This window comes from Panthera uncia, chromosome D2, assembly GCF_023721935.1.
Source record: "Panthera uncia isolate 11264 chromosome D2, Puncia_PCG_1.0, whole genome shotgun sequence".
In the NCBI taxonomy this organism is placed as follows: Eukaryota; Metazoa; Chordata; class Mammalia; order Carnivora; family Felidae; genus Panthera; species Panthera uncia.
Genome location: NC_064818.1, coordinates 27,687,018 through 27,703,726, shown reverse-complemented (window position 1 = coordinate 27,703,726; position 16,709 = coordinate 27,687,018). Strand labels below are relative to the sequence as shown.

Below are 16,709 nucleotides of genomic sequence, written 5' to 3'. Positions count from 1 at the left end.
CAATGGCTTCCTTAGGATGATCCTAGACACCTTTAGGAGGGAACTGCTCTTTAGGAGGGACCTGCACCCACCTTTAGGAGGGAAAGGAAGTAACATCATAAGATCTCATCCTCTGTTCCTCAGCAGTAAACTAGCTATGGCCTCTTTTGAGGGTTAAATGAGACAATGGATGTAAAGCACTTATCACAGTGCCTGGCCTATGGTTGGAACTCAGAAAATGGCAGTTATTTCTGACCATGCCATGAAGTAGAAGTAATCATTATTACCACTTAGGAGATGAGGAAACTAAGGCTCAGAGAAGTGAAGTGAGCTGCCCAAAGTTACACAACAAGAAAGGGAAGGAGCCTGGTTTTGAAGCCTGGTGGCTCTGGTGCTCCCTTCAGCAGCACATACACTAAACTTGGAATGACACAGGGAAGATTAGCCTGGCCCCTGTGCAAGGATATGGCACGCAAATTCGTGAAGTCTAGTGGCTCTGACTTCAAAGTCTCTGTTCTTCCCACTCCCTCAAGGCACTTTACAAATAAATCTGCTAATGTGTATTCATCACACCTTAAGATGCTCAAATCACACCCTAAGGTGAAGGGTTTTGTTTATAACAGAAGATATAGATACAGTACTTCCTATTTTCAGAGCAGTAGTAGCCTATGTTGCAAACTATAGAAAGAAAACATGAGCAAGCATTACCAGGGTCTGCACCTTATCAGATAAGGTGCAGTCTCACTGCACCTTATCAGTCTCACTGCAGTCTCACTGCACCTTATATATTTCTCTCAGTGAAATATATAAGCACAATGTATGGGAGAGAATTCTGGAAGCTTCTGGGCTGTTCTGATGTATTGAGATAAAATGATCTTAGAAAACATTCACTCCCAGCTTTGCCTCTTGATGTCTTTTTTTGGTATCTTAAGATTTCATAGATCTGTTAACTAGCCTCTTAGCAGAGTCCCAATTAACCATATATTAACATTTATAACTTGGAAAGATCTTTTTCATTATACTAGGATGAATTCTCTGGTCTGTGGGCCAACTCCAGCCTGCTACCTGTTCTTGAAAATGAAGTTCTATTGGAACATGACCACACTCATTTGTTCAAGGCTTCTTTCATGCTACAAAGGCAGAGTTGAGTAGTTACAACAGAAACTACATAGCCTACAAAGCCTAAAATATTTACGAGCTGACATCTTATAGAAAGTTTGCTGATCTCTGCACTGGAGAAACATGTACAAAAAGTAAGTGTGGCATTTCTGTGCTCCAACATCCTAACACACATTATTTCAAAGCACTAATAGTTTGTCTCCACTGACGTATGTGGCTTAACATCTGGGAAGATACGTACCTTTTATATGGACATTCTATGTACTCATATGACTTGTGTTTTCACATAAAATGTTTCTAAAGTCTCCTCCCTGGATAAATACTCTGAGAATCTTGTCTCAGATGGATATGTTTGGGAGGGAAACATATTCCCTAAATGTGTTTGGGGAGAAACATGGTATGAAGGGACAAAGGGCTTTAAGATCCCTTGGGTGGGACCAGGGGATTTATGAAGTAATCAGGTTGGGGCTGTGCCCTACCTCAGTACCTGAGTAAGAAGCTTACCAATCCGTGACTCTTCTCTATCTCTGACCTCAAGCATCAGAGAGTTGAAAGAGCATAAAGCTTATGGGTCATGTTTTCTGTTACTAGAGTCTTCTGAATGGCCTAGAGATGCCAAAGGAGACCTAGCCTTGCTCTCTCATGCCTCTGGAGTCAGTCCAGTGCCAGACAAAGCAGTGAAGGTAAATCTGTCACATCCTGTCTTGAGGCCTCAGAGTCCAGTCCCTGAAAGAGTGTCCCCAGACCTCTGGGAGGCCTGGATGTCAGGGAGAGTGGGAAGGAAATTGAAATAACTCGTTTCCCATGACATCCAGTCTATTAGCTTGAGTGAACTTGACTGATCAACTTCGTGTAGGTTGGGAAGAAAACTAGTTGTTAGAACAAGAGCTGAAAGCTCTAAGTTTTTTCTATCAGTTCCTCAAACAGTCATCTGAAATTTCTAGTATCAGAGCTTCTGTCTCTCTAATTCTGGAGGGGCTAAGACTCAGCTATCTCTATTAGTCATTTGTATTCTAGTATGTAGAGAGGGCCTAAGACCATGTGGTCTTGGGGTTGTAAGGCCTCCAAAAGTGGACATGGGGGGCTTGTCCAAACCAGACGGGACTTAGGATACAAGCTTCACACATGTCCTAGGCCAGCCCGATCTCTTAATCCCTTTTTCACTGTCTCACTACACAACAATGCCTATATTAATGAAACCTCTGGGGATGAAACTCCTTTACAATGAACATGATGTGTTAAAACAAAATAACAGCTTCATAAATCACACTAAACAGTACTGCAATATATCAGGTGTTTCAGCTGCAATATTCCTGCTGATTTAGGTAGTCAGGGCACAAATCTCCTCAGGCATGGTTTTGATTCATCTCTCAAAGTTGAAGGAAAACAGAGTCTACCTACCCTCATTGGAGACTCTATCTCCCACTGTTTCAGGTATTCTGAGGCCTCTTGTTCTCTGACTTTCCCGACCACAAAATTCATTCAACAAAATTATTTATTGAGGGCCCACTAAGTATAAGATAAGGAGATCTAGTGGTTAAATGAACACACACACACAGACACACACCCCACACACGTTCACACAAGGGGAAATCAAGCAAATATTCATACTAGTGTATTACAGAGTATGATAAGTGTTGTGAAATCATGTAAGAAGGGAACCTGACAAGTTTAAAGGGGAGGATGACATTGGAATATGTGTAAAATTCCTAATCTGGGGAAGAGTTTGGTTCCTTCAAGAACTAAAAGAAAGGACAATACATCTGGCTAGAGAATGGATGGGAGAAGCCCAATAGGTATGCTGGCTGGATCATTGGGAGACATGGATTCATGCTAAGGATTTTAGTCTGAATTTTATTTTAATGTTTATTTATTTATTTTGAGAGAGAGTGAGAGAGGAAGGAAAGGAGAGACAATCCCAAGTGGGTTCCGTGCTGTCAGTGTAGAGCCCCATGCAGGGCTAGATAATGACCTGAGCTGAAATCAACTGCCACCCAGGCGCCCCAAGTCTGTATTGTTAAGAGCATATGGGAATCCCCAGAAGGGTTTACAGGAGGAGGTTTATAAGCTCAAATGCACATCTTGAAGAAAATTTTATTTTATGGACAACAGATTGAAAGGGAGGAAGAGTGGATGGGGGAAGACAGGAGGCTGAGATGTAGTGGAGGTGAGAGGTCATGTTGATTTAGACTGGGTGGTAGTGGTAGATTTGGAACAAAGTAGATTTTGAGCATATTTAGGAGTAAACTCAGTTGTATTTGGGTTGGATAGGAAATGTGGTAAAGGATAGGCAGTATCAGGGTGATTCCAAGTGGGTGTATCCTGCTCCATGGTTGGAGATGCCACAAACTGGGTGAAGAACATAAACATAGAGAAGGACATGGATTTGGAAGGGAAGGGAAGATTATGAGTTCCACATTTACTAACAGATCACAATTTGAAAAAAGTTCACTTTAGTCTATTTACATTTAAAACCTTTGAATTCTGGGAAGTTGAAGGATTTATCTTTTATTCATAGAAGTGGGTAGATAAATATTTGGGTAAAAAGGAGACTTCAGTGTCATATTTATAACCTCTTCTGCCTTTGAAGGGGAGTCTCTTTGATTGCTGGGCATACTGAAGCCAATGCACAGGGAATTGCTCTGTAGCATAAAAGATTGAAAAAGTAGTGGTCCCGAGGGGCAGTCTTCAAGATCATGTACCTTGTGAGGCTGGACTGGAAAAAGCAGGCTCTAGGAGATGCACAGGAAGGTGAGGAGGTAGGAGGACTCTGGAGTAGAGAAACATGGAAAGAGGAGTTGAGGTAGCGTCCTTCCTCTGAGAAGTGCACTGCAGAACCTTGTCCACATCTTCCCTCTAAAATATTCCATACATTTTCTTTTGCTTACCATGGAGAGAGCTGAAATTGGGTTATAGGAATGCCAGGGTGAAAGTGAACCATGTTTAGGAAGATGGGAATGGGAGTTGACCCACAGAGATGAAAATGTACATGTGCTTGCCTCCTGGCTCAATCTGCCCTTTCAGCACTATAAGACAAGGTACTGGGAGAAAAAGAAAAAGGTGAGGAAAAAATAAGAGAAGGGAAGGCAATGGGAAGGGAAGGAAGGGTACCTTGTTGGGGTACTATTCTCTGTCTTCTTAAATTAAAAATATACTGTGAGGAGGATACTGTATATTAAATTAATTCATACTAAGGCAAAGGATAATGACTTTCAAAAGGAAAATGGCTATTGACCCCTTCATCCCCTTTTATGGGGCATTCTTGGAGTGGAGGTGGTTTTGTGTGCTTACTCGTATATTTATTCAGTCCTTCATCAAAAATTTGTTAAGTACTTACTTTCTTTGTTTTGTGAATTTTATTTTATTTTTTTAAAAAGTTTTTATTTTTTTATTTTGAGAGAGACAGAGAGAGAGAACACAAGTGAGGAAGGAGCAGAGAGAGAATCCCAAGTAGGCCCTGCACTGTCAGCACAGAGCCCAGTGCAGGGCTTGAACCCAAGCACCCTGAGATCATGGCCTGAGCTGAAACCAAGAGTCAGGCACCAACCGCCTGAGCCACCCAGGTGCCCCTATTGAGTACCTTTTCTGTGCTAGGCAGGGGTATGAAGATAAGAGTTATGACGCCTCATATATTTGCAGGGAATTTAGCACTTAATGGGAAGAGAGGCCAACAGAAGCATTTCAATAGGATCCCTGCTATATTAGGGAATAGGAGAATATAAAAGGGGCTTATGAACCAGCCTGGGGGATTGCAGGAATGCTTTATCCACAAGGAGATACTTGAAGAGAAAACATGAGTTTCCATTAGGTGATGAAGCAGTGAGGAGGGAAGCTAAATCTTGTATTTGGAAGAAAAAAAAAATGACTGGGGCTGAGTTAAGCAGAAAACGTACTAATTTACCGTAAGAATATTGAATAGCTCAAAGAATTACCAGGAAGGCTGCAAAGCCACTTTTGGAGAATGAGAGAAGAGTAAGTTGGCTAGGCAAAATCCAAGATCATTTCAGGCTGACACCACCACAAAGGCAGCCTGGTATAGACAATACTGTCACTGATGCTGAACAACTATAAACCCCAGTTGCAGCCTTGGTGCTGCTGCTGTAGCAATGTCTATGGTTGCCATTATGGCCTCTCCTAACCACTGGGATGCATCCTTGCCTTCCCTGCTTCTTTGTATTAATAGCTCTGATTGAAAGTTGCAGGTGGGCATATCTGATTATCTGGGCCTACGTAACACCCGGCATCTCTAGCTGTAAGGGAGTCTTGGAAAGCAAATACGTGGCTTTTTCAGCATCTATAATGGGAATGGGGCAGGAGGGTAGATTGCAGCCTTGTACCTGGATTCAAAAAGAGAGCAAGTCCTCTAAATAGGGAGTTCAAATGATGGGCAACCTTCTTTTACTAATGAGGGGAGAAGGATGGAAGCAAGAGAAAGATATTTCAGGTAATTGTATGTGAATATGTAGAAAGCTTCAAAGGCATGATGAGCTATAATTCAGTGTTGGGAGGCCTGTTAATAACTCAAAAGGAGATGGGAGAGAGAAGAAGGAAGGCTAGGAAGGCAGGCAAGGGACTTGTTTCAAAGGTTTTATGCCTGCAAGTTTTGCCTTTCCTTTTAGAGGGGTGTGGCAGATACAGTTGGTTGCCGGCTCAGTATCCATTCAACTTTCTTCCTTACCAATGAAATTCCAATTTTGATTTGGATAGCTATATACCCAGCTAGAATTTCTTGTAGCTAGTAGTAGCCTTGTTACACAGTTCAAGTAAATGAGACATAAACTGAGGGTTCCTGTCTTTCTCCTTCCTAGCTGAATACAGATGTGAGCTCTGGAGGTATAGCAACCATATTAAGATGATGAGACAACAAGTAGGGGACAAGGTCAATGTATTAAATGGCAGGACAGAAAGATGGAAAGAGTGCTGCTCCCTGTTTCATTTGAGAACTGCCTACTCCCAGATTTCTTGAGACAAGTCCCTATGTGTTTAAGTCACTAGAGTTGGATTTTCTGTTTTTTTGTTTGTTTGTTTGTTTTTCAGCAGAATGTGATCCTGACTGAAAGAGGGAAGGAGACCAGCTAGGAAACCAATACAGCCATTTATAAGTGACTCCGTGGGGCCAGGAGAGGTGGAATTGGGAAGAGAGGATGGACTGAAGATGTGAATGTGGTGAATGTATATGATAAGTGTCAAATGGGATGGGGGCTATGTGGGTGGAATCTACTTCAGGTACCCCAGAAAACCATCCCTAGCATTTGAGGTGTTAGAGAACTCCATAAGAACACCTGGAAATCGTGGGGTGGGGAGGAGATTGTGACAGCGGGTGAAAGGGAGAAAGAGAGGATGTGTATGGTTTTAAAGACTAACTTCACAAGTTTCTTTTTATTATTTTTTAATGTTTATTTTACTTTTGAGACAGAGAGAGACAGAGCGTGAACAGGGGAGGGTCAGAGAGAGAGGGAGACACAGAATCCAAAGCAGGCTCCAGGATCTGGGCTGTCAGCATAGAGCTGGACGCGGGGCTTGAACTCAGGACTCTGAGATCATGACCTGAGCCGAAGCCGGACGCTTAACCGACTGAGCCACCCACCCAGGCACCCACACAAATTTCTTTTTAAATAATACACACATTTTACAATGTTAAGCAAAAAACTGTTAAAACTATTAAAATCTTTCCAAATTCCACTACCCAGAGATAATAATTAGTGCTAACATTGTGATTATTTCTTTCCAGCCCCTAGTGTTTTTGTCCCATTCTTGCCATAAAAATGATTCTATAAATAGTTTAACAAAAATGTGATCATTATATATATTGTTTTCTAGTCTGTCCAACATTTTGGATTTGGCAAAACTGAGAAGGCCTTCTCATGTCATCACTATCATTTTAGTGGCTACATGCATGGTGTTCCATTCTGTGGATGTAACTATCATGCTATAGAAGTCAAACTTAAAATTTTTTTTATTGTTTCTCAATTCATACCACTTCTGGATGCAGTGGGGCGACTATTGAAGGTGATTCTGAGATTGAAAAAGAGGTGGCATTAAGCTTGTCATCAGTTTTATTTTTATTTTATTTTTCTTAAGTTATTTTAATTCCAGGATAGTTAACAATATTCTATTAGTTTCTGGTGAACAATATAGTGATTTAACACTTTCATTCACCACCTTGTGCTTATCACTTATTTAACCCGTTACCACACTCGCCATCAGTTTTCATATGATAGCTTGTCTGGGCTGTGATAGCCCAAAACATTGTGACAATATTTACCTTATTTTATTTATATTTCGCGAACTTGCCTTCACATTGAAGACCAAGTTTCTGAAACCATTACCTTGCCGGCTACGACAAAGGAAGATTTTTCTCTTTAGCGTAAATACATGTTTGGAGCACTGCAACGTATTGGTTTTTCTTTTGACACATTAAACTTTGTAGGTGAGCCATTTAGCTCGCAGGAATGGGAAATGCAGCAGTTCAAGTAAAGGTTATTGTTTTAAGGCATAAGGGAAAAAGGAAGCCACCCGCTTCCGCAGCGAGCAGGGTTCGAACCTGCGCGGGGAGACCCCATTGGATTTCAAGTCCAACGCCTTAACCACTCGGCCATCGCTGCCACGGAAACGATGCGCAGGCACAAATACTTTAGTACAATAACTACGCGCAGGCGCGCCATGCCCACCAAGAGGCGGAGCCTACAGACTCCCTGAGCTCGGTTTAGAGAGGCGTCGGAGGCTGACCGGACAGCTTTCGTGAACTACATCGTGGAAGCTAAGAAATAGAAACTCCCTGAAGGAGTTTAAGTAGACTCTTTTAAATAGGAGGCCTGGGAAACCCTTGCCTTCGCTGCATTACGAAAATCGCAAACTTGTTTGGCTTCTGGTCACTGACCTGATTTTTGCCCTCCCCCTTCCTCATTAGGTCATCGAGAGAGCTGTGAAACAAAGACTTCTTCTGTTCAGTTCTGCGGGCCCGCGCTCTGGAAAATTTCTATTTCTGCGGGGTGTGCGTGTTCTGCGTTCCCGCGTTGGCCGCGACGCCTCGAGCCCTCCTCTGTGCCGCATGGAGGGAGGCGTGAGGAGTCATACTGCTATGTGTGGGCTCAACTCTGCCGAGCCCGTCCCCAAGCAGCCATCTCTCATTACCCGCCCCCGCCCCCAGGGATCGCTTTACTGTTGAGCCCTGCTGGAAGAAATCGGGCCCTAAGTGTGGTCTCAGCTGTCAAGTGTTGAGGAGCCTGGAAAGTGGTTTGAAAACCAAGTTCTGCGCATTAGGTCTGCATTCTGCCTTTAAGTATTATTAGTTTCCTCCCTTCAGCGCTAGGCTCTTTTTTTGGTTTACTTTGTTGAAGCTCTAAGACCGGGTAGGTCCATTCTATGCCGCCTACCTTAGGGAACAGAGGCCCGGGATTGTGGCGCGTGGGTGGGTGCGGCGGACTCCAGGGTGCAAGCGCAGTTTCTTACCCGCGCACGTGGAGATACGCCCTCGCCCTCCCACCCCGGGCATCAAATGGTTGATGCAAGATTTGGGAAAAAAGAATAGGTAGACTTTTACTAAATTTCTAAATTTCTTTTTAAATTTAAACTTTTAAAATTCTAACATTGTTCATGGAAAGAGACTTCACCATGTATGCATCTCATAGTGGTACCTCAGGAAGGCAAATCCTTGCCTTTTGGAAACCTGGATGTTAAGTGAACTCACTTGATATGTGAATTTCTTTGAGAATTTTCCATACTATTTTTTTTTCATACTGTTTCTTTTAACTAAATTACGGTGCTAAGTGTCTAAACGGATTTAAAGGGGAACAAAATAAGAATTATAAGAAAAATTTTTATCTAGTTTGAGATTGTTTTTAGAATTTTTATTTATTTATTTATTTATTTATTTATTTGTCTGTTTTTAATTTGACAAAGCTACAGGAATGGTCCCAATTTCTCTATGAATACTATACGGGAACGAAGTTACTCCTGACAATCCCAGGCATAAGTTTTACCATATATGTGAACTTTATTTGGCACCTTTCCAATAGAGACTATCCAAGAAGAAATAATACCTTGTTCTTAGATTCTACATGTGCTGTGAAATAACCTATCATTTAATCTTACTATTATATTAATTGTATCTTGATTTGGAAGTCGTCTTAAAAATTTTTTCTTCTGTGCAGTTGAATGATCGTATTTACTGAAAGCCCTTTTTCTTCCTTAACCTCCCCTTCCCCTTTTAGGAATTGTCTTCACTTAAAAGCTTGACAGTAATGGGAATTTATTATGGTTACAATAATTTAACTGAGAAATCTACTCTGAGGGTTTCTTGTTCATTTTTTGGTTTATTTTTGTTGGGAAGAGAAGACTGCAAAGGAAAAGAATCTGTTACACAGTTAATATGTATTTGGTGAGAACAACTGTGATTAAAATTTCTTTGCAACATTTCAGAAGTGAAATAACTACATTAACATTTAATTTTCAGCTTATTTGAGTTACTGTAGGTTTTCAGAAAATGAAATTGCTTTTTTTTCTGATTTATCATGTTGTGAAAATGATCCAAGAGATCAAAAATTATTATAGGTGTTTTCACAAAGTGTGAATTTACAAATGAATTCTTTCAGTTGCAGCTTTAGGTCTTTAGCAATGCCATTTAACGCAATAAATGGCAGGTAAGGGAAAAAGAAGTAAAATACATGTTTCCAACATAATTATAACATAAATGTATTATGATTCACAGTAGCAACCTAAAACGTTGATTTTCATTCGTGGACATTTTACTCTACAAAGGTCCCCTCGTGATTCTGATTGCCTCTCCCTCTAAACTACCCCCAGATTCGTTTATGTGGTAGCTTTTATTAAACAATTTGGGTGTGGAAGGCAAATATCTTATGGCTTTCTCTAAAACCTTTCTTGATGCCACTTTTAGAGGCAGAATACTGAGGGGAGGGGTTATGTTTTAGGAGCAGTATTGGCTCTTTTTATAGCAATCAAAATTTATTTTGAATTATTTTGTTGGTTTTTTTTTTTTTTTTTGAGAGGGAGAAAGAGCATGTGAGCAGGGGTAGAGGGGCAGAGGGGGAGGGAGGGAGAGAGAGAGAGAGAGAGAGAGAGAGAGAGAGAGAATCTTAAGCAGGCTGTATGCTCAGTGAGGATCCCAACCCAGGGCTTGATCCCATGACCCTGGAATCATGACCCAAGCAGAAATCAAGAGTCAGATGCTCAACCAGCTGAGCCACCCAGTTGCCCCAGTGGTGTTTTTTTTTTTTTTTTTTTTGAACGAAAAATTCATACAGTTTTAATGTTGGAAGAGACGTTAAAGCTAGTCCAATCCCCATCCCCCCCCTTTTTTTTATAGACAGGAAACTGGCCCGTGAATGGCTTGCCCAAGGTCATGTAGCTAATTAGTGGTAGATTTAAGACTAATTTGTTATGTTTGCCCAGTGTTACTAGATTTTGTTGCCTTCATGTATTCTTTGTTGGTCTCTGGCTCAATGGCATGTAGATCAAGGAGTGTGTATATGGCAATAGAGTCAATAGTGGGAGTGAGTTGTGAGTTGAATGTTGAAGGCCTATGAGATATCAGAAAATTAATATATTGTGGTGGATTATTTTTGTTTTTCTTTATTCCAGTATCCATCCCCCCCAACTGATGATGACACTTCATTTGTGCTTAAAGAGGACCACTTCACCTTCATTGGATACAGCCTTACTTCAGCTGTTAATCAAGGTATCCCACCTCTTCTTTCTAAGCGGTAATCATGTGACATATATATATATATATATTTTTTTTCTTTTTTTCCTACAAAACAAATTACAAAAAATTTAGTGACTTAAAACACCATGAACTTATTATTTCACAGTTTCTATTTGTGTCAGGAATGTGGTCATGAGTGTGGTTGTAGGTTGACTAGGTTCTCTGCTGTCAGGGTCTGACCAGATTTCAAGATGGTGACTGGGACTTTGGTCTCATCAAGGGCTTGGGGTCCTCTTCCAAGGTCACTAGTTGTTGGCAGAATTCAGCTTCTGTGGTTGTAGGACTTGTTAGCTGTCAGTGGAGGACCATTCTCAGCTGTTAGAGGTTGTACCTTATCATGTGGCCCTCTCTACAGCATGGTAGTTTGCTTCTTTAAGGCCATCAGAAGAATTACTCTTTAGTTTACTACAGTGGAGTTTTATGTATTATAATGTAATTGCAGAAGTAACTATTGCATTTTCTTCACAATTCCAGCTCCAGTGAGGGGGATTATATAGGGTGTGTACCAATAGCTGGGGCAGGGATCTTGGGAGCCATATTAGAATCCTGCCTACCATGTAACTCAAGCTGGGTCAATCAGATTCTCTCTAAATCCCTGCTCTTTCTGTTACACAATTGTATTTTTATGGACATCCCACACAAAACACATACATAGTAATTGGTGAGAGGTGAGCAGAGTCTGGAAATTTTACCTTAGCTGTCTTACATGCTTTTGTACCTCATTTGAAAGAAAGAGTTGGCAGCAACTGCATAGTTTTAGAGGCTTAGCCATCATTCAGGTTTTTTGAATTTAATTCTTATTGATTGCAGAATAACTCTAACTGTACATTTTAGACAACATATGTTAGGGAACTTAGTTCAAATTGGCCACAAAATTTTACTAAGTTTTTGGCAACAAAACCTCATGAAGGTTTAGCTGGTAAATTACAGGCATCATGAAAAGTGATGGAAATAATTATGGAATTGCTGCATAGTGAATGACATTTGAAGCCTAAACAATTAATTGTGTGTTGCTTTATAGTCATCATATTACTTACAAATATATGTTCGAGGAAGATTGGAGATATATCCTACTGAGCACTAGAGCAACTTATTTATAGGGTTTTCCTACCTAATTGGCCCCCTAATGCCATGCCAGTTAAGAATTAAGAAATTGAAAAAGAACAGAATCTTCTTTTTCTTTCTTTCTTTCTTTCTTTCTTTCTTTCTTTTTTTTTCTTTCTTTTTTTATTAGAATAGAACTTTATTAGTGGGTGGCATCAAAATTAAAGATGATTTGTACTTTTAAAGTATGCAATAAATTTGATACATTGATCATTTTTTAAGAAGTTTTTATTTTAATTACCCAAGGCTCATCACAAGTGCAATCCTTAATACCGATCATCTATTGCACCGGTACCCCCACGCTACTCCCCTCTGGTAGCCATCAGTTTGTTCTCTGCAGTTAAGAGTCTGTTTCTTGGTTTGCCTCTCTCTCTCTCTCTCTTGCCCTTTGCTTGTTTGTTTTGTTTCTTAACTTCCACATATGGTGAAATCATATGGTATTTTTCTTTCTTTGACTGACTTATTTTGCTTAGCATGATAGTCTCGTTCCATCCTTGTCACCACAAATGGCAAGATTTCATTTTTTTTTAATGGCTGAATAACATTCCATTGTAATTATATACCACATCTTCTTTATCCATTCATCAGTTGATGGTCGCTGGGTTGCTTCCCTAATTTGGCTATTGTAGATAACCAAATATTTAGCATACAGGTGCATGTATCCCTTTCAATCTGTTTGTATTCTTTCCATTAACGCCAGTAATGCAATTGCTGGAGTGTAGGGCAGTACTCTTTTAAACTTTTTGACGACCTCCCACCCCCTGTTTTCTGGAGTGATTGCACCAGTTGGTATTCTCAACAACAATGTAAGAGGGTTTCTGTTTCTCCACACCCTTGCCAACACCTGTTGTTTCTTACGTTTTTGATTTTACCTGGTCTGACCTGTGTGAGGTTATATCTCACTGTAGTTTTGATTTGCATTTCCCTGATGATAAGTGATGATGAGCATCTTTTCATGTGTCTGCTGGCCATCTGTATGTCTTCTTTGGAGAAATGTCTGTTTATGTCTCCTGCCCATTTTTAAATTGGATTATTTTTTTTGGGGGGGTGTTGAGTTTTAGAAGTTCTTTATATATTTTGGATACTAATTCTTTATCACATATGTCATTTGAAAATATATTCTATTATTCTGTAGGTTGCCTTTTACTTTTGTTGATTGTTTTGCTGTGCAGGAGCTTTTTATTTTGATGTAGTCCCAATAGTTTATTTTTGCTTTTGTTTCCTTTGCCTCAGGGGACCTATCTAGAAAAAAACTTGCTATGCTGATGTCAGAGAAATTACTGTCTGTGCTTTCTTCTAGTATTTTTATGGCTTTAGGTCTCACATTTAGGTCTTTAATCCATTTTAATAAAAAAATCCATTTATTTTTGTGTATGGTGTAAGTGGTCCAGGTTCATTCTTCTGCGTCTGGCTGCCTGGTTTTCCCAGCATCATTTGTTGCAGAGATTGTCTTTTACTCACTGGATATTCTTTTCTGCTTTGTTTATGATTAATTGACCATATAATTGTGGGTTTAATTCTGGATTTTCTATTCTGTTCCACTGATCTGTGTGTCTCCTTTTGTGCCAGTACCATACTGTTTTGATCACTACAGCTTTGTAATAATAACTTAAAGTCTGGAATTGCTATGCCTCCAGCTTTGTTTTTGTTTTTCAAGATTGCTTTGGCTATTTGGGGTCTTTTGTGGTTCAATACAGGTTTTAGAATTGTTTTTTTTTTTGTTCTGTGAAAAATGCTTTTGGTATTTTGATAAGTATTGCATTAAATGTATAGATTGCTTTTGGTAGCATAGACATTTTAACAGTGTTTGTTCTTCCAGTACAGGAGCATGTAATGTCTTTCCATTTCTTTGTGTCGTCCTCAATTTCTTTTATCAGCATTTTATAGTTTTCAGAGTATAGATCTTTCACCTCTAGGTTAGATTTACTCCTAGTTATCTTATTATTTTGTTGCAGTTGTAAGTTGGATTGTTTTCTTAATTTCTTTTTCTGCTGCTTTGCTATTGATGTATAGAAATGCAACAGATTTTGGTATGTTGATTTTGTATCCTGTAACTTTACTGAATTTGTCAGTTCTCAGTTTTTGGTGGAGTCTTTCAGGTTTTCTATATATGGTGTCATGTTATAGACATAACTAGCTAATACTGTTATAGACATTCACTAGCTAACAGTGAAAGTTTTCCTTCTTCCTTACCAATTTAGATGCCTTTTACTTCTTTATCTTATCTGACTGTTGTGGCTAGGACTTCCAGTATTATGTTGAATAAAAGGGGTGAGAGTGGACAGCCTTGTTTCTTCCTGACCTTAGGGGAAAGGCTCTCAGTTTTTCTCCATTGAGGATGATGTTAGCTGTTACTATGATGAGGTATGTTCCCTTTAAACCTACCTTGTTGAAGGTTTTTATCATGAATGGATGTTGTACTTTGTCAAATGCTTTTTCTGCATCTATTGAAATGATCATATGGTTCTTATGCTTTCCCTTATTGATGTGCTGTATCACGTTGATTGATTTGCAAATATTGAACCACCCTTGCAACTCAGGAATAAATTTCACTTCATTGTAGTGAATGATTTCTTAAATGTAGTTTTGAATTTGGTTTCCTAATATTTTGTTGAGGAGTTTTACATGTATATTCATCAGAAATATTAGTTTGTAGTTCTCTTTTTTTTTATGGTATCTTTATCTGGTTTTGGTATCAGGGTAATGCTGGCATCATAGAATTAAATGGGAATTTTGCCTTCATTTTCTATTTTTTTAGAATAGTTTGACAAGAATAGGTATTAACTCTTCTGTAAAATTTTTTAATGTTTATTTTTGAGAGAGAGAGAGAGAGAGAGAGAGAGAACGCACATGAATGGGGGGGGGGCAGAGAGAGAGGGAAACACAGAATCCGAAGCAGGCTCCAGGCTCTGAGCTGTCAGTACAGAGCCCAACGTGGGGCTTGAACTCACAAATCGTGAGATGGTGACTGGAGCTGAAGTCGGACACATAACATACTGAGCCACCCAGGCACTCCAGGTACTAACTCTTCTTTAAATGTCTGGTAGAATTCCCCTGGGAAGCCGTCTAGCTTTGGACTTTTGTTTGTTGGGAGATATGTGGTTACTGATTCAAATTTTTTGCTGGTAATTTGTCTGTTGAAATTTTCTATTTTCTCTTGTTTCAGTTTTGGTAACTTATATGTTTCTAGGAATTAATCCATTTCTTCTAGGTTGTCCAATTTGTTGGCATATAGTTTTTTATAATATGTTACAATTATTTGTATTTCTCTGGTGTTTGTTATTTCTCCTCATTTGTGATTTTATTTACTTGCATCCTTTCTCTCTCTTTTTTTTTTTTTTTGATAAATCTGGCTAGAGGTTTATCAATTTTACTGATTTTTTTTTTTCAAAGAACCATTTCCTGGTTTCACTGATCTGTTCTATTGTTGTTTTAGTTTCTGTATCATTAATTGCTGCTCTAAGATTTATTATTTCCTTCCTTCTTCTGATTTTACGTTTTGTTTGTTGTTATTCTAGCTCATTTAGGTGTAAGCTTAGGTTGTTTATTTGAGATTTTTCTTGCTCTTAAGGTAAGCATGCATTGCTATATATTTACATCCTAGGACCACTTTTGCTGCATCCCAAAGTTTTTTGGAATGTTGTGTTTTCATTTTCATTTGTTTCCATGTACTTTTAATTTCTTTTTTGATTTCCTGATTGACCTATTTTTTATTTAGTAGCATGTTATTTAACCTCCACGTATTTGTGGTCTTTCCAGATTTTTTCTTGTGGTCCATTTCTAGAGTTACAGCGTTGTGGTCAGAAAGGATGCATTGTATGACTTCAATCTTTGTAAATTTAAGAGGCTTGTTTTGTGGCCTAATACGTGATCTGTTCTGAAGAGTGTTCCATGTGCACTTGAAAAGAATGTGTGTTCTACTGTTTTAGTATGGAATATTCTGAACTTATCTGTTAAATCCATCTGGCCCAGGGTGTCATTCAAAGCCATTGTTTCCTTGTTGATTTTCTGCTTAGGTGATTTGTCCACTGATGTAAGTGGGGTATTAAAGTTCCCTAATATTATTATATTACTATTGATTATTTATGTTAGTTATTAACTGTTTTATGTATTTGGGTACTTTCATGTTGGGTACATAAATATTTACAAATGTTATATATTCTTGTTGGATTGTCCCCTTTATGATTATATAGAGTCCTTTTTTGCCTCTTGTTGGAGTCATTGTTTTAAAGTCTATTTTTCCAATATAGGTATTGCTGCCCTGGCTTTCCTTTGATATCCAATTGGCGATAGATTTTTCTCCATCCCTTTACTTTTTTTTTTCCTAAAGTTTATTTTTGTTGTTAATTTTATTTTTTTTAATTTACATTCAAATTAGTTAGCATATAGTGCAACAATGATTTCAGGAGTAGATTCCTTAATGCCCCTTACTCATTTAGCCCATCCCCTCTCCCACACCCTTTCCAGTAAACCTCTGTTTGTTCTTCATATTTAAGAGTCTCTTATGGTTTGTCCCCCTCCCTGTTTTTGTATTATTCTTGCTTCCCTTCCCTTATGTTCATCTGTTTTGTCTCTTAAAGTTCTCATATGGGTGAAGTCATATGATATTTGTCTATCTCTGAATGACTAATTTTGCTTAGCATAATACCCTCCAGTTCCATCCACGTAGTTGCAAATGGCAAGATTTCATTCTTTTTCATTGCCGAGTAATACTCCATTGTATATATGTACCGCTTCTTCTTTATCCATTCATCCATCGATGGACATTTTGGCTCTTTCC

The 16,709-nt window shown here is 39.1% G+C and overlaps 2 non-coding genes across 2 annotated transcripts; one reads left to right on the top strand and one right to left on the bottom strand.

The window, feature by feature from the left end:
- The first annotated feature begins 370 nt into the window (after positions 1-370).
- LOC125933561 (U6 spliceosomal RNA) lies at positions 371-479 on the top strand. Its single transcript, XR_007460993.1, has one exon. It is a non-coding gene; the product is annotated as a U6 spliceosomal RNA (small nuclear RNA).
- Positions 480-7,621: 7,142 nt separating this feature from the next.
- Positions 7,622-7,703, bottom strand: TRNAS-UGA (transfer RNA serine (anticodon UGA)). Its single transcript has one exon. It is a non-coding gene; the product is annotated as a tRNA-Ser (tRNA).
- Between the last annotated feature and the right edge of the window lie 9,006 nt (positions 7,704-16,709).